We start from the raw sequence: 18,269 nt of genomic DNA, 5'->3' as shown, positions 1-18,269 counted from the left end.
TTTGCTTTGGTTTTTTTTTGTTTTTTGTTTTTTTTTTGTTCTTCTTTTGAACACACTATTGCATAATAGTTTGATTTGTGGGAAATGTTTGAGAAATAGAGAATCTTCCCTTTTCCAGGTACTTGTGGGCTGTCTGTGAGAAGCAGCAGCTATAGCACTCATGTCCTGTGGTGCAGAGCGGGCCCATATGTCTTCACCTCTGGGGGGAACTGATGCTGTTTACTGTGAAAGATAGTCTCTTGTTTTCCTCTAGAATAGTCAAATCCTTCTCTGAGGAATCCCTAAATTACAAGATCAAATCATTGCTTGGATGCACCGAGCGTGAGGATTCTGCTTGAGAAGCACAAGCTTCTTGAATTGCTGCATTGTGCAAAGGGAGAAGGAATCCTGGCTTTCTGAACTGTAGCTCAGGTAATAAGGGAAGATGATCCTGATGGCCACAGCTTTTCAGTGCACCTGGTGCAGGGAAGAGCACTGTGGGAGAAGAAGAGGAAGAAGGATCCAAATGCTTCAAATGGAGTAGGACAGGGAAAAAAGCACAGTTTTCTCAGTTTATGTTAGAATATTGCTGTATACCAGAAGCACCAATGTGTTAAAATGCCCAGGTATTGTGCAATGGTTGCAGAACGGGCTCAGATAAGGCCTGGTGCTTCTGGGTTCTGTTTCACAGCACTGGAGAGTTCATACTGCAGTATATATCTTGCTTGTTATTTACCAACCATCCTTTTTGCAGTCCTAGAAAATTTATCAAGTTAACTCCCCTCTCTCCCACACACAGTTTTAGTATGTCCACTTGTATGGGAGAGAAAATGCAATTAAACCCTTGCTTTTATCATGGTGTTATTAGGGTGAGAAAGTGCTGACAAGGCCTCTGCCTTCAAACTTGCTTCAATCTAATTGTTCTCCATTTGTGGTTCTATAGTTGACTTTTTAACTGAGCTTTTCCTCCCCTCAAATTCAACTTGAGCTGCATTTTTTCAACATAATAATGTTGCTTAAAAGGAAGGGGGGGGGGGCACAAACATGGCTCTGTAATTTTGTCTTCATTTGAACTCTTTATGATGTTGTTTGCATTGGGAAAGAAGATGGAGGAGTGTGGAAGGGGTTGATGGAGGAGGTGAAACTCAATGCAGCTACTCCTGTTGATAAAAGGTGGTAAAAGGTGGGCAGATCCAGGCTCTGGTCAGCTCAGCATAGCAGCAAGAGCTGGGGGGAGAAAATAATGGTTGTTGCAGTAGTAGATAACATCTTCAAGCAGTATTAATTCAATTGGAAGGTTGTAATAAAACCATTTATTTTCAAAAAATACCAGCAGAGGCCAGTTGTGTTTTCCTCATATGCAGAGCAGTTGTCAAAGGAGGTCATCAAAATGATGATTCCTCGTCTGCCCTGCTTCTTATGTCCTTGACTATTTTTATTCACTGTTTTCATAGCTAGCACATCCTGCTATGCAGAGTTCTCTGCAAATAAGCCCAAATTAAAAGTCTATAAATATTTATTTTTCTCCCCGTGAAGCAAAAAGATTTTGCGTTGCTTTTATTACAGCATTATCCTTGGTGTCAGGTAATCTATCTGAAAAGATATAAAAAGAGAGTCACACTTAGAAGGCTTTTTCACGTTCTTGAAACTGAAGGCAAATATTGACTCTGCTTTTCCCTCTAGAAGAGAAATCTGGTTGTTTTTGTATATAGGCTTCTTATCTAAGATTCAATTTGAAGGGGAAGTGACTTTGCTGCTTTTGTCAATTAGCAAGTCAGCAGTTTCAGAACTTACATGTGATTTTAACATAGTTACCCGAGGATGCATTTGAATTTGGTGTAGATACACTTATTCCACATTATGAAATTGTTTCTAACATCGTTTGCCTTTCAGAGAATTTCAAACCTAAATTGCAAGTGAAAGCTTTATAGTTACAGGCGCTGAAAGTTTGCTCACTCGTGAATGCAAACATGACGGCGGGGTGTGTGTGTGAATGCAATCTGATAGCAGAAAGCAAAGCATTGCATTCTGCAGTTGGACTCCGTTGTGTCAGAAGCGTGAACGGAGATGTGTGTTCCACCAAAGGGAGGACTTATGGTCTCTTTGCTAATCTGCAGAGCATTGAGTCCGCTTGGTGTGTCAGCTGCTGGGGAGTTCTGTTAGGAGTTCAGTGAAGGAAAAAAGAGGGAACACAGATGGATGGAAGTCTATGCTTGCTTCTATGTTGGAAATGCATCTGCCTAAAAAGAAAGTATATGAATGATACAGGATCATAGTGTTTATTTTGTTTCACATGCCCTGTGAAAAAGGGGAAACAATAACCCTTTCTTCGAAAGCAGTATTTATCTTGAAAGTGCCTGTTTGCTGTTGGACGGTGAGCATTTGAGGTCCCTAAAGAAGTTAAAGCATCCATTACTTTCTGGTTTTCCAAGAGTAGCTGCACAGAAAGTAGAACATTACTTTTATAACCTGTCTTCCTTTATAGATTGATGGATAATGGTGGTATTGTGAACTTTCAGTCAAGGTTTTGCTGAGCCTTTTGTGTTTTCCAGGTAAGGCAGATGTGCTGAGTGAGAACAATGTTACAAAGAAAAATTAAAATACTGAATGTCCTAAAATAGCTTAACAGGGAAAGATGATACACAAGTCTTAGGACTCTAAGTTACTTCTATCTCTATTCAAGGATTGTCAAACTCTCTACAGTCTGCATCCCTGAACTGTGAAATATTCAAGGGGGAAGTCACCAAAGCAGATACTTGGAGCCAGGTGTTTAGAAAGCTGGCACCGTCGTGAATGGCCCAATTCAAATTGGGTGTATAGATAACAACAGATTTTATTTTTACTATACTGTAGAAGCTAAACCATATTTTAGAAACTGAATTATGCCTGTAGTCCTTCAGTTCTCCCCCTTTAGCCTTCTTACAAGGGCTTTATTCAGTGACCCTACAGGAAACCAACATTTTAGTAGATAAATTAGTGTTATTCTAGCAACAAATCTCAGGCTGGTATTTGGATTCCTAATTCTCAGCCTCCCAGCGTACTACCAAACCTTGGTTATCTGGGGAACCCATTACTGATTCTTTAAAGCATGCAGTGTATTAAAAATTCCAAAGAAATGAAGAGGTTTAGCACAGTAACATGAATTTGTTCAAATCCTGACCATCATTTAAGTCTCTGGGGTGCTCTGATAATACAAGTGCATAGAAAGTTGCATATTCAGCTGGGTATAGTTTTCATCTCTGGCAAAATGAAAAGGGTTTGGATATTCATTCCAGGAGACATTTTTGAAAAGGACTTGTGATTGATATCTTAGTCAAAAAGACTTAAGGCTCTTGGAAAACACTTTATACTTGTCCAGAAGACACTGGTGCTGAAAGGCAGCAATTTTAATAATTTAGAACATTAAGAACATAATCATTTATAATCCAGCAGTGTCTTTGTACATGTCTGTGTTCTGAGGGGTTTCAAGCAGATAATACTTATTTGAAAGTCATACAGAAAAGGAACATGACTTAAAAATCTTAAGAAGAGATAATGATTAGCTCTGTAATCTGTTTTGCATCTCTTTTGAAAACGTTTTCAGTGTATCATGCTAGACAGTGGTGTGTGTGTGTGTGTGTGTATAAAATAGCTTAAGAGTTCATGAAGGCTGCAAAGGTCATTAAAATCAGGTGAAGCTTTCTCCATCTGCTGTAGGAAATCGCATGTTAATGGGCAGAATTAGGTGACCTTTGCAGGAGCCTGGAGATACGTGAAGCTATTTGGAAATTCTACAGCGAATGAAACAAACAAGATCACCTGCTAGATGTATTTATTTCTCTGTGTGCAATCTCTCTTTCTGAGAAAATCTTGAATGACTAATAGTTGTTTAAAACTGGGTCTAGAGGAGCCTTATAGAAGGTTTTAAGCTCACTGGACTGATTGTCCTTGCACATAAATGTAAGTACATTGTGGACCATTAAAGTGAGTAATCATCAGATGTGTCTTATGCTTCTTATTGACACCATCACAGTTGGTAAGCAATGGAAGTCTTGCTTGCATTAACATAGGCAGATGATATGAAGAATCTTGCAGTATTTTTATTGTAACAGGAGGACTGTGCTCCTCAGCAGAAGGCTTCATTTCCATCACGGTTCCCCAATTCTCAGTCTTCTATCCTGGGGGTGTTAAGAATAACCATTTAACTTGGACGGCTCTGTAATGGAGGACTGTGGAAATGGAGAGGATGATGATAATGCATTCCATTGTGATTTAGTAAAACAGCCTTAAAAAAGGGCTTGAGTTTCTGTGATGTGGTTTTGTTTCTCTTATAGAACACCCCAGATGTTACCATAGTACCATGTTGTTGTGCTATAAAACAAGGTAGATATTTAATGTTTTCAGCAGGGTTCTGTGGCTTGCTTCCTAACCAAGCACTCTCACTTGGTGTCTTCAGCCAGTCGCTCTTACATGAAAAACAGGTGATTAAACTGTTACTTAACAGATGATTTCTATTTTCAAAACAGAAAAACAATACTTATTATCAATCCACATATAAAAGACGGGGAGTGAACTTCCTGACTTTTACAGTTAGCAAAAACAGGGTATTATGGGTATTCTTAACTATGTCTACATGTATTACATATACATATATATTATTATTTTATGTAAATGAACTTTTAAAGCCACTTTGAGAAATAACATGCTTTATAAACATAGTGCGTGTCAGCATTGTTGTAAAATTACACCCTAGTCTCCATGAATGAAGACCTAAGCTTGAAGTAGCTGATAATGTACTTATGAGTTACTAATTTCTAAGTCATTGATGTTTCATGTCAAAACAGTAACTTAAGATTTGAAAAAGTCAAATAGAAACTTGTTAAATGAAGGGTTTAGAGCAAGTATACTTGTTCCTTTGTTTCTCATTATTCCTTTCCTATCTATTAAATACTGCATCAATTTGACAGTACTGGAAATCAGAATCTATTAAATAATTACCCAGTTTTAGCAGTACCAGCGTGACAGTCCACTGACTTTATCTAAGAGATTAAATCAAGTAGTCAAAACCTTTACTGTCATAAACTCTGTGGGACTGGATGGGTGAAAGATTGGCTCAAGCTGGTACAAATTTTTTCAGTCACTACTGAATCGCGCAGTGTTGATTGCTACAGCCAGATAAAGATTTAATTTAGATCAGAAATATTTGGAAACATTCATAAAGATCCTACAAGATAGAGTTTATGAGGGAACCAGTGCATGGGCATACTGTTAGACTGGATGTATCTTTAGAGAAGAAATATATTAAATGGCTGAGTCTGTGACTAACCTGAGTGTTGTTAACTTTGTGTATACCTTTCTTCTATATGAGGAGTTGGCTAAAGGAGTAAAGGATGATTCTTGAGATCTAACTTCTTTTCACTGATGCTCCTGATGTAAAAGCAATGGATGTGTAATCCATAAGCACTCACGGACGCGCAGTTGGAAGAGAGTAAATTAATCATACTGGAGGAACGAAAGCTTTGAAATGGGGTGAAATCGAAATTGGATGTAATTTAGTATTGCAGTGTGTAAGGTCATGCATGTCCGGATTAATTAGATTCTTACTTAAAGATAGAGAATCAGCTGAAAGTGACAAAAAGCTGCTGGAGCATTAATAAAAGGAGATTGAGGTGAGTGAGAGATTTGTCCTAACGCAGGGAACGAATTCCTGTAAGGAAGGATGGTAAAATAAGAATGCTGTTATGCAGATAAAAAGTAACTTAATTTGGCATGTTCTGTACAACTTAGGTGCTCCTTTAGAGGAAGGATTAATTCAGAACATTACAGATGCAAAGAAGGGCTATGAGGATTATTGGTAAAACTGACAACTTTCCCTGTGAGAAGACCACAAGAGTGTGACTTTATTAATCCGGAAAGACAGTGGCTCCTCATGGAAATACACAGAAAGAAAGGAAAAATAACAGAATGCTCTAAACACTCCAGATTGCTCTATTTTTCTAATGGGCACCCCTTCACTGACCAGGTCACCAAGTTACACATCCAGAAGCATCGTGGTAGGATGGCTTAACATCTTGGTGCTTTCCTCTTGGTGAGGTAGCTCAGGTTTGCTTTCTCCCATCGTGTAGGTAAATGTAAACTTTGTTCTCACATCCCCATCTCTTGTGTTCAGGAGAGTGTAGCCTGTGCAAGTCTGAAGATACCATTCTCACAACAGTGTTTTTTGATGAGGTTTTTTTTTCTTGATGTGGAAGCCTCACTCTAGAGCAGTCTGAGAACTTTTACTGAAGTGAAACAGTGTTTTGTACAAACCCCTTGAGACTTAGAAGTATATTCTTTTCTACATCGTTTTGTCCTCCCTATGGTGCCCTCTGTCGAGCCTTAAAAGGCCACGTCAAGATGATCTCTGGTGACAGCAGCAAGAAAAAGTGATGATACCAATGGATGCCATGCCATTGGCTATAGTCCTCTTGAGAATGGCTTGATATTTTCTACCTCAATCAGTACAGGTAGAGATGATCAGGTAATTAAGCTGGATTTTCTGCTAATAGATGATGTAATTTTTATTCCTGGCACTTGACTCAAGCAATAATTGCTTAGTCCTTCATTAGTTGCTGCTGTCATGCATGCAGTATTCCCAGTGGCTACTGTCAACTCACTCTGAAGAAAGAAAAGGTCTCTACTTATTCTTGTTTTCAGTGTTGAGTGTAATCAAATTCACTCAGTGTTTGTGATGCCATCCAATCTGCAGAAGAAGCGTTACGTCAATTAGCTCTGTGTACAGCGTGAAGACTGTGTGATTCTGTGAGGAGTGGGATCGCTGAGGTTGGAGCAGTGTTTTTGGAAGTTGGTGACATAATTATAAGTCAGGTCAAATATATTCCATAAATCAATGTTCCCAGCTGTCCTGCACTTGAATGCAGATGATTTATGGATATAAAATCTCTCAGAGGAGGAGGGAAAAAAAAGAAGAAAGGGGAAAGATTTCATTAAAGTAAAACTTGAACTACTCAAAACGATTTGGTATGATCTTTACATTTGAAACCAAGCCCATCGCCTTGATTCTTTTTAGTCCTTATGCTAATAAAATGATAACTGCTAGTTAAATATTGCTCTTCAAAGTCCATGTTAATTGTGGTAACAGTTCTGGGAAATTCTATTAGTTTCTGCCACAGATAAGTGTTTTCAGAGGTAGTTAAATAACATCTTTATTCCAGCTGGGACCTCATTGTCAGGTTTCTCTTCATTAGATAATCTTAAAATAGCCTTAAACTACTAGAACTGCTGCAATACAGTCAAGTATACCGATTCTTTTTCTCCCTGAGAGACAGTTCTTCACAAGGAGAGGGAAAAAAAAAAGTACTGTTGGCTGATAGCCTAGTGAGAAGTCTATCTTGTCCCAAAGTGCAGAATGTGATTTAAAACAGTTATGCCTCCTGGGTACAGCCCGACAAGCGCTGTCACTTACATGGGAAAACAATATGCTGTAATCCCTTTCTCATCACTAAAGTGTCAGTTCAGCACATGAGGTAAATGCCATCTCTGCAAAGACAGCGTAACTGTCCTGTGCTTGTATGGCTTTGCGTAAGGGCAAAAATCACCCCATCTCTAAGTATCCCCAGGAAAGTAGTAGCCAGCTGTCGGAGTGCGGTTCAGCTGTAGAAGCATCACAAACGTGAAGGTTCTGAAAATGGTTGGGTAGATTCATGGGGAAAGAACAACTGACTTGAGAGAGGCTTGTTTGGGGCTGGGAAGGAGTTTTGAAGAAGATCTGTTGTGTGCATGTCCTATTTCTGCATCTTTCCCAAGTGACGTCTAGCAGATGTCTGACCTTTGGTCTGACGTGCTGCTGTCACTCTTCTGTTTTGGAAGCAGCATGAAGTGCTCTGCTGTCTTTTCCTTCTGCCAACCTCAGATATGTGCAGGTTCAGGCGATTATGATGGAACCCAGGGGCATCAACAAAGGTCTGATACGGTATCATGCTTGTTCTCTTAGGCTAGGAAGTGCATGAATAACAAATGGAGATACCTGACTAGCTTATTTTTGTCACTATTGTGCTTGATGTGATATGCTAAAACCTGCATCTGAAGCCTGAAAGATCTTAAGTTGCTTTTTCTTAAGAGAAGGACCATGGGGCAAACGCCAAGAAAGCATTACCTTCATTTCTTACATTTTTGGCAGTAGTGCCTTACGTGTTCTTGCTAACTGAAGTATCAATGGAGTTACAATGTGGTTCTAATTTAATGGGTATATTTAGTACCAATTCATTTGATCAGAAACTGAATCTAATTTCTGAGTTAATATTATCATTGTAATTTTTTGAAGCATTATCTATTTAATGAATCAGATTCTACACAATTACTTTAAAATTACAGTGTCTGGCATGAAAATATTATTGAAGAACACTGAGTTGATTTGAATTTTTACACTCAATTTTAACTGCATAGCTGAGATCTTTAGGATGGCGCTTTCATCTCTGCTTCTGAGTATCTGCACTTTCACCTGGGGACACTGGGAATGCATTACATGTTAATGAGGTTGCCTGTGTCATCTTGTAAAGCGAGTGCATGCAGTTGTGTGCATAAATACCCTTTCCTCTACCAAAATCAAGTGGGAGAGAAATTTTTTAGGGCTTGATGGTGTATGGATATAACAATATCGTAGAGTAAGTGTTTGTCTAATTAACAGAGGCAGCGTTGTTAGACCTCTACTGTAAAGAGAAATTCTGTAAGCAAAGGGATTTACTTTCTTAGAGTGATGCAAAGACTTCTTCCAGAATTAGACTTCAGCAAATGAGCTTTTTGTGCATCTGAGTCGCACCTGTGAGCCAGAACTATTTCAATGTAGGAACAGTGATGAAATCTTTGACTGCAGAATTGTTTTGTATTGCACTCTATGTAGAAAACGTCACAAAATCCTTGTAGGTTACTCAAAGGAAATATTGATGTATTGTGACCTACTGTATGTTAAATGCTATTCAGACCAGGTTCTAAACTTGGATCTTTAGGTGCCTTTCCCTGGGCCATCTCAGCTGTACCAAGTATGTTTGCACTAGAGCATGAAGCACAGGTTAGACCTGTGTGCACTTGGGATAAGAAGCTCAGGGTACCTGGTTCGTGTCTCTCAACTCAATGACACAAGGTTTAAACCGTGACCAAATATGACAGCAAAAGGTTTCCTGCTAGAAATTGGCTGTTGAGTATCTTGAAAAGTAATTGTGTTGATGTTCTGCCTTTCATATCTTGGGAAGAGGTGCTTTAAACATATAATGCTTCCTGGCATGGTTCAAACTGATGCTATTTTAAGAAGTAGGAACGGAGGAATTCAGTAAATCCTCCTTTAGAAATAGTTTCAATTTAAAACGTAGCATTCTAAGTTTCAGACTCAAAATGGAGAAGATCCATCCCAGAAATGGGAGGAAGGCTTTGGATGAGGGCATACTGTTTATTATTTTTCTGCTACCATTCAGGTTTTCTATAACAACAGCACAGCCGGAACCCATTTTGAAATGAAATGCGTAGTGAACTTAAAACATTACAAATGAGCCCATTTGTGCAGTTTGGAATTCCTCTAAAACCAAGGATCTGAGCGGATAGCATTGAACTGTTCTCAATCTTCTATTAGCAAATGATTTTCTGCATCAGAGGATGAAGGAGAAGCTGTTTTCTCCCTTAGTGGAACTGCCTTAGTATTACATGGCTGATGGTCATTATTTGAGATTACCTTTGCTTTGTCTCTGGTTGCAGCTGTTTCAGGACAACACTGTGCGGTGAGATGTGCTCTGGTGGCCTCCTTTTTAACACAATATGAGCTGCTATTAGAGAGTTGCATTTGTGTTAATGCCTTTAATTTTTTCTCCTTTCCCCTGCTGTCCTTCTCTAATACACAGTTTAGGAGCCAACAGCTGTGTCTCTGCTAAATGCGTGTTCAGGGTCTGGCACTGCAAGTTGAAGATTCAAAGCTGTAATTAGAGGGGCACTTTAGCATTTCTGCTCACATACCTAAGTTGGATATTTGGTTAAGCAGAAAGGGAGCTCTATATATTTTCAGGGACTCGTTTGCTATCAGGCAGGGATCTAGTCTTTCCTGGCACCTATCTGTGTTTTGCTCTTTGGACAAAGATATTTGTGCTACAGGCTAAAAGTAAGCAAATCTTCCCATGATTCCCATGGTTGCAGTGTGCTGCAGAGGATAACAAGGCTCCTGGTGCTGTTTGCCCCCACTGTACTATGATTCTGGAAGGCATTTCTGTTATTACAGTGCAATTGGGGCACTCAAGAACGTCAAAATGTGTGAAAAATAGAAAATAAATGGACTTAAAAAAGAAAACAAAAATCAAGTAACAGATAATTAACTTTTGAGTCCAGCTGATTGTTGGTGCCTTGGCCATCACTCAGCTGACCAGACTTTGCAAGGTCTTTCGCGTAGTCCATCCAGCATTTGACATCCTGCCCCCAGCCTGACTGCAGGGCACCTGAGAACAGAGCAGCTGGCTCACTGCTGTTATTTCAAGGCCTGAGTCTCTCCTGACACATTAAATGAAGATCATGATGCAACTGAAAACAGTTTTAAAAACACATCTCCTACTATCCTTGAACCCTGCACTTTACATGTAAATTGAAACTGCTGGCAACAAATAAGAGAGTATTTTATGGACCTCAGTCTATGGAAGGTGCAAACTCATAGCTGCAAAAATTGATAGACCTCAATAAAATTTATTTATGCAGCCAAACACTCGGAGTAACTTCCAATAAGCACAGAATTAAATTTAACAAGATATGTCAATTGCAACACTCATTGCAAGTTATTATTATTGTGATATGAGCCAATGAGATTCTGTCTGAACAGGTTATATCCATTTTTCTAGGTAACTCTCTGGTATTTGACTGGTATGCAGTTGAGCTATTACATTTTATATACACCAGCTTAAATATCAAGAAGCAATCTTTGGAGATCTATGCCACGCTGGATGCTTAAATTGCACGAGTGCTTCAGAAGCAGTTTAACAAAAAAAAATCAGTATTGATCAGAAAGAATCAAACTAGGATGTGGCTCTGGGCATCCTGGTCGGGTGGCTGGCGACCCTGCACATAGCAGGGGGGTTGAAACCGGATGATCATTGTGGTCCTGTTTAACCCAGGCCATTCTATGAATCTATTCAGTGAACCTATGAAACTATTGGATTTAAGTTTCTAGAGGAAAACTTTGAAACAGGTATTTTTAAAATTACCTGTATGCGGGCACAATCTGTAATCAAATCATGACTACCTTGTCTTTATGCATGCTGTATGTAGCTTTCTATGAGTATAAAATGGAGGGGTGGTCTTTGGATCATGCTAGGTGTTAGTGGAGGTTGGCTCTGGAAATGTGGTGAAGGATCAGTGAATGTCAGATGCAGAGAGAATTAGAGAGGTCATTGCAGACTGAATGACAGCAACTACCACAGAGAAAAGGAGTTATTTATTTCACTTGGGAAAAGCACTGAGGTAATAAAATGCCTTCTGAAAATCTCAGCTTAATTTTTTGCTCTCTAAAAGTGATAAAAATCTGTTTCAGTTACTTTTGATTGCAACCAGATTGCGTTTAACTGCTTTCCTTTTTCACTGTTGTGGCAGTTAACATGATTTCTATTCCATTGCCAGAACTCACAAGGACAGTAGCTTAGAAGTCTTCAAAGAAAGCATCTCAACTACAAGGAGATCCTCCTTGGGATTCCTGATAGTCCATCTTTTTGTTTTCATTCATCGCCATGCACAATATGAGTGAACCGATGACTGCTGCTTGTTTGAAGCTCTAACATACTAATTCTAGGCTTATTAAAAAAATTAAATAAAAAAGCTAGGGTTCATAATAGAATAAAGAAAATAAGTGCAAAAGAGCTACCTTCAGGCAGCTTTTCCGCTGCCTTAGTGGATGGGGAAAGTCATAGATATGTAATTTAAATGACTCTGCAGGCTGAATATCTAGCTATTCAATGTGACATTATAAAATGCTGAAATAAAGTCAGTCAGTAGAGCGTTCTGACTGATCCAAGAGCTCCAGTGGAATAGCTGATGTAGAATGTGGTTGTAATGCACCGTACACATAACATTAGATAACCCCATTCGGATTTACAGAGTTACCAGACCCAGCACTTTTCAGATGCTGGAAGGAAAGAAAAGCAACGTTACTGAATGTTGAATATTAATTTTGGAATATAAAACTGTATTAGGAGGAAAAAGGTGGCTGTGGAACTTAAAAAGCAGAAATTGGAGCCAAGTAAAACTTGGTTATATTTATGGTACAAAAATAAAGTCAAGTAAAGCGCTATGAATTTGCATTTTAAAAAAGGAATCTTAATTTTATCATACTGTGAATAGCACAGAAGCCTCCTACAGGAGTGGAAAGCTACCTGACTAATGAATTAAAAGGATATGATTAACTGGAAGTGTAACAAAAGCCATTGGGGAATGTCTATTTAAGAATGTTTCATGATTTTGAAAACCTGTGTTAATCTTGGAAGTTTAATTACATGAAGATAGGCCGGCCCGAAAACTTCCTGCAAGTTAATCCTGGTGTTTCAGCAGCCTGAAGCTAAGCTTCATTTGCAAAGCCTGGATTCCTTGAGAGCCAGCTCATGTGCCATGCTGGGTGAACTGACTTGGTGCTGTAGCTTAAAACAACATTGGGTTTATAAACGTGTATATATTTAAAGCAATTCAACGTTACAATTGGAGAATAGATAAAACCTCCCTTGCATATGTCCAAACCAACTAATACTTTGTGTTGAAAGTAAGATGGAAAGGAAGTTAATGGATCTCCACTGTGGCAGATGAATCCACCCCATGACAGTGAGGACTGATATGGCAGCAGAGAACCAACAGGTCATTGTACTTGTAGGGGAAATGAATGTGTTTGAAGCACTGGAGAAATCATTGGTGTTTCCTCCTGAAGCCCAAAATTTCTGGATAGCTTGAGAAATGCAGCTCTGTCAACACAAGACTTTGAAGGGTAAATGTGGATTTGCATTTCACAGTTGTGTTATCTGAATTTCTGTTAGGTATGAGCTCAAGCAACTGACATAAGAAAATTATACCTTGTTTTATGCTGGGGAATCTGCTCCTTAATTTCTTCTGGTGTAGACCCTCAGGTGACTGAGGGACAAAACCTTACCAGAGCTTTCCCTGCAGTTTAAAGAGAAGCATCTTCCTCATATTCTGAATATATGCAGCGAACACGTGGTAGGTTTTGAGATGGTAAAGGCAACTTTTCTCTTTACAAAAGTCTTTTTCTTGAAAAAACAGGTAATATAGAAGTAATTCAGGAAAATAAGGAGGTATTGATTGAAATTAACCAGTTACAACAGTAGATTGATAAGATGGCAGAAGGATGATTTTCTGAGGAATGAGCCTTTCTGAAACTTCCTATCTTGTACTATGCAGAATCACAAAGCTTATCACTTCTAGGCTGTTACACATGAAACTAATGATGACTCAAGTGACAAGCACCCTCTGCCTTCTCTTTGGTATGATGCCTGTTGAGAGCTGAGGTCACTGGACAGTGCTCATCAGAAATAGGTCTGTCGAAGTTGGATCTGTTCAGCTTAGCATTTCTGGTTGCTTGTACGTGTATTTCTGATGACTTCTGTGTTAACCTTTCTGGATGGAGTAGAAGGTATATGAAGTTGTAGCTACCACCCCTGATGAAAGAAAACTCAATAGCCCTTGAAAAGATTTACCCTGTCTTAAATGAAGTGGCTCAACACAAAGTTGATTTGCACACCCTGTGCTACATGAAGTCTGCAATCTGAGAAATTTATTACAAATGGATTCTTGTAAGACAAATCGTGTGGAATAAATTGTTTTTCTAAGGAGCCAAATGCAGCTCTTTCAGTGAAGTATAGACAAAAATTATTGATCAGAGAGCGTTGTTTGGTTTTGTTTTAATTTCTGGAGTCTTACAATTCCCAAGCACTGTCTCATTCTATGACCATCTGTTTCTTCCTGAACTCTCTTCTTATTTTGTGAGGCTAAGAATGAAATGAATCAATTTCAACCCATTTTCAGAACAAGTATTCCAGGGAAAAAGCATTGGTTGGAATGGTGTGTGCTGTTATAATTTCTATCCCCAAAGCAAAGGCATGGAAGGTGACAAACGGCACTATTGAGGTTCTTGCTCTCTTCCCCCCCTCCCCACACTGGGAATGTTGTAAATGCCTCATTGAACTGTCTAAGGGTGTGTTATTTTCAGTCTGTATCTAGAAATACAGGATAACCAACGAGGCTTCTCCCATTAGTATATTTCTTTATCCCTCTTTAGAAGTATTGTTTTTTATCTAGTGAGTCTGTGAGAGTTTGACATTGGATGACTTTATAAAACATTCTACTAATTGGATTTGTTAAAATAAATAAATCAAACACTAATTGGAACGTGCCCTGCCATTATTTTTGCTTACTGAATTAGATATAATGGCGTGAAGTCCTTTTTATCATATTTGTGCACTTATTTAAACACCCCCCTGGCGCACACTTCTGCAAATTCAATTATATATTCAAAGGAGGCACTCAATTTATGCAAGGCTGGTTTACATTTAATCCGGGGGCAAGACTCAGTAACTGATGATAGGTCTGTTCAAGATTAATTAGCATCACTCAGATGAGCAGTGGCATTGTTACAAGCCTGCAGTGTAAAACAAGGGATATTTAATCTGTCCTGTGTGAGCTGTTATTTGCTTCAATATGACCCTTTTCAGGAAGGGAACGACTTCATCCTTTTTTGGCTTTCATTTTGTGTGAAAAGAGATGGTCAACACCACATGCATTATCTTAACAGTATCAGAGTCATCTCAGTTTCCTTTCTTTTTTTGCCCTACTTAGCAATTGTATTTCTTCACTTAATTTTTAGCTGATTAATGGAAAGATTCTGGTTTGCATCCCGAAATCCTTAGCCCTGTTAATTATTAACGAAGACACCAAACCCCATTTTGGTTGGTGTGCAAGTGCTTTACTTTTCCTCTGAGCTGCTTTGTGACGCTGTGGGTAGAGCTGTGACGTGCAAACCTAGAATCTAAATTCACTTCATGATATCTTTTATAATGAGTTATCTTCTCTCTGTTAATGAAAATCCCTGTTCTGCAGTCAAGCAGTTTTGTTTCAGCAGTGGCTGATTTTGTATTAAGATGGAACTTATCTATGTGGTTTTTCTTCTCTTGTTATGTTCCTGCAGAGCTGTAGCTTTTAGGTATCCATACAGGTGATGTCTTAGGAAATAGTAAATATTAAGCTTGTGCTGCTGCCAGTGAAAGGAACTCACCTGCAGGTTTCAGCCTACTATGCCATTTTGGAGTCGCTATCCCTACTTAAGTAGGCATTTAAAGTCTGTAATTACATTTTTTTGTTTAGACTGAAATTAATCAGTGGGGAGTAATTGAATTTCTAAGGACCTGGCAATGAGCTGCTCATGTAGCAGAGCGGATGGCTCCATCCCAGCAGGTTAGCATTTGTGCAAATGCCATGTGTGCCTTCACCTTGCTGTCTTGCCATCTTGCTTGGGAGCTTGTTCTCACGCACACACACTTGAACATAACAGCACACTCATCAGTTGGGTCAGCAGTATTCCCCAGAAGAGGCAAGATGCTGTGCTTCTCTTTAAACTCTCTCTTCTCCCCTTATGCACGGTTTGCTCTGCTCAGAGCCTGCTGCAGCCTGGACCAGGCTGTGGGCTCCATGGGCAGTGGGGTGCTGCTGGTTGCATGGATGGGGTGATCCTATTTGATCTGGTGGCCATATGCATGGATTAAAGCAGAGTTTGGTGCTCTAAATATCTGCAGTGGGTGTCTATGAGTGGGGGCTGGCAGCAGGGCACCTCTGGGAGGAGAAGGCAGGGCTGTGCTAGGCTGGGCATGACCACTTCCACAGGGCACAGATTGTTTGAGAAAGAGCTTTCTTGCTCACGGGTGATCATGGCTGCGTCCCAACTAGGTCCACTTTTAGTTCTTGTCCCTTTTGCCACTCTCTAGCACAAAGCCGACAGGTGCTTTCCTCTTCTTGATCACCAGGATTGAGCCGTTGTGTGCTCCCTGTGCAGCCACTCTGCTTATCCGAGCATTGAGAATCGACTCCAATGCTTTTTTTCCCCCCTGTCCTCATTTCCTGCAAATTCACCTCTCCAAATTCCAATTCTGCTTCCAGTAAATTAATCCATCTGGTTTATTGCCTTGTCACTTTGCATTTGGTGGTTCCTCCACTAACTTTTCTTTCTTCAGAAATGTAGATGTGTTTGCAGCTGCTTTTAAGGCTCTCCATGGTTTATCCTTTCTTATCCAATCTCACTACACGGGTTAGCCTTGAATTTCATTCAAGGCACTTTCAAGCTTCTTAAGGTGTTGTCTCTTATCAGTGGAAACTCCCAATTAATTTCCAGAAGCTCTCACTATCCTTGTTCAGCTTGCCCTCCAACTTCACCCGCCTCTGTGTACATAAAACAATCTATTTGGCTAATTGTATCTGTATATCAGCAATTAATTAATTAAAAGTTCCCTGTTAAATAAGGACTTCTACCCTGTATTTTGTTGTCGTCTCATTTTGCTTCTGAGACTATCAGCACCTGCGTAATTTTCTCTGTACGCGAGTCCTCGTACAATTGCATGTCTTGATCAGAGTATTTATTTGCAACTCCTTCAAAGGAAGAGCTGAGAGACAGCACCACTTACTGTACTGTAGCGTGCTTTAGAGAGGTGTTGTGTAAATGGAGTTTGTCTGAAGTCCTCCTATTAGAGTGAATCTATTAAAACTAGAATGCCCTGCGTGGAGACGGAGAGCAGAGTATTTGATATTGTCTCTTGTGCCTGCTCGCTATGGGAGAAGGTGATTTTTGGCTGCATTGCATGCTTCTCACAGACAATCCAGAGCACCTGTTTTTTCTGTCAGACATTTTAATAAGCACATTTAATATTTTAAACTTGAACTTTTTCACCTAAATTAAATTAAAACTTGAGGGAAACAGCTGAAGTGCGGTCCTGCTCATTTTGACAGCTCTGAAAGCCTCACAAGAACTGTAAATTTAAAGCAAAAACTACTTTTAAATGCTGTAGGAAATACATTTGCAAGGTCTCTGCTGGAGCAGGCAAGGCTGCAAGGGTCATAAAATCTGCTAAACTCAGAACTATTTATATTAAAATTACACAACATAACAATTTTTTTCTGTTACGACAAGCTTAATCTTTAAACTTGAACAACACTGACTACGGTCAGGTACTCTATCCAACAAATCCTTCAAGCGTGTGCTTAAATAGGAATAATTTGTGTGAATTTTGACATGAATTTTTAGAAAATCATTTGTGGTTGGAGTGCACTTTAAGTCCTTTAGCAGAATAAGGATTGTATGAGGAATTTTGATGTAACTGAGATGGGTTTGGTCTTCCTTGGGACACGTAGAGAAAAAAAACACATGTTAAAACTAAAGAATGCTTAAATGACCCACTGCTGGGTAACGGTTATTGAATTGAAACCAGAGATCACTTGTGTACTTGCTATTCGTTGTGCATGTGTAGGGAATGCAGCCTGTGGGAAGGTAAAGAGCTGGGAACGTCTCTGTGCATATAACTCTGATTAGTGTCAGGAGCAATTGGCAGTTTGGCTGGCACAGCAAGATCGTGTAGCCCTGAGCAGTGCTCAGTCCCTGCAGCTCCAGAAGTGTTAGATATGTCCAGCTGACTTTGGAGTAACTGCCCAGAGATTTCTCCTTGCTTCTGTAAGAGAAAACAAAAGCAGAGCAGTGACACTGTTGTCATAATTAAGGTCAAAACCCAAACACCCAAATTACCTCATGTAATAGAGCCAGTACTACAATATGTTTGGCAAACCAAGATGGGGAGATGTGAGGAATGTACCTGAGGCAATGGAAGGGGAGGTTCAGCAGTGTAGTAATGATCCACTAGTACTAAATGGGGATAAACTAATTGAATTAGTTTGCCTGACACACGAGCATGTGTTGAAATATATATTTTTCCCCCACCGTCAATGCATTTATCTTGATTTGTAAGTGTTCAGGCAGCTGCCAGGTGGCAGTGAACCACATTCAAGTATTTCAGGAACCGGAGTAGGAAAGATCACTTAGTCAACAGTCTGGAAGGTGTGAATGCCAGTTTCTATCCACTTCTTGTTATTCTCCCATTGTAGAGAAATTAAAGGCTTACACTGTGAGGTCCAGTTCTGAAAGGCCTGGAGAAGTAGTCATGTGTCACATAGGACTTTGTGTTATTAAGCATAAGAGGTGGTTGCAAGGAAGGATGCAAGTTCTCAAAGTGCAACCCAACCCAGTGTAATTTGAATCT

At 39.5% G+C, this 18,269-nt stretch overlaps 1 protein-coding gene across 1 annotated transcript in view; it reads left to right on the top strand.

Annotated features, from left to right (window-relative positions):
• Nucleotides 1–18,269, top strand: part of LOC146756728 (receptor-type tyrosine-protein phosphatase T-like) — a 164,237-nt gene that overhangs the window by 44,624 nt on the left and 101,344 nt on the right. The window lies entirely within an intron of this gene.

Source organism: Coturnix japonica, chromosome 26, assembly GCF_054131305.1.
Source record: "Coturnix japonica strain WE chromosome 26, WE-NBRP24, whole genome shotgun sequence".
Classification (NCBI taxonomy): domain Eukaryota; kingdom Metazoa; phylum Chordata; class Aves; order Galliformes; family Phasianidae; genus Coturnix; species Coturnix japonica.
This window is presented reverse-complemented; position numbering and strand designations above follow the sequence as displayed.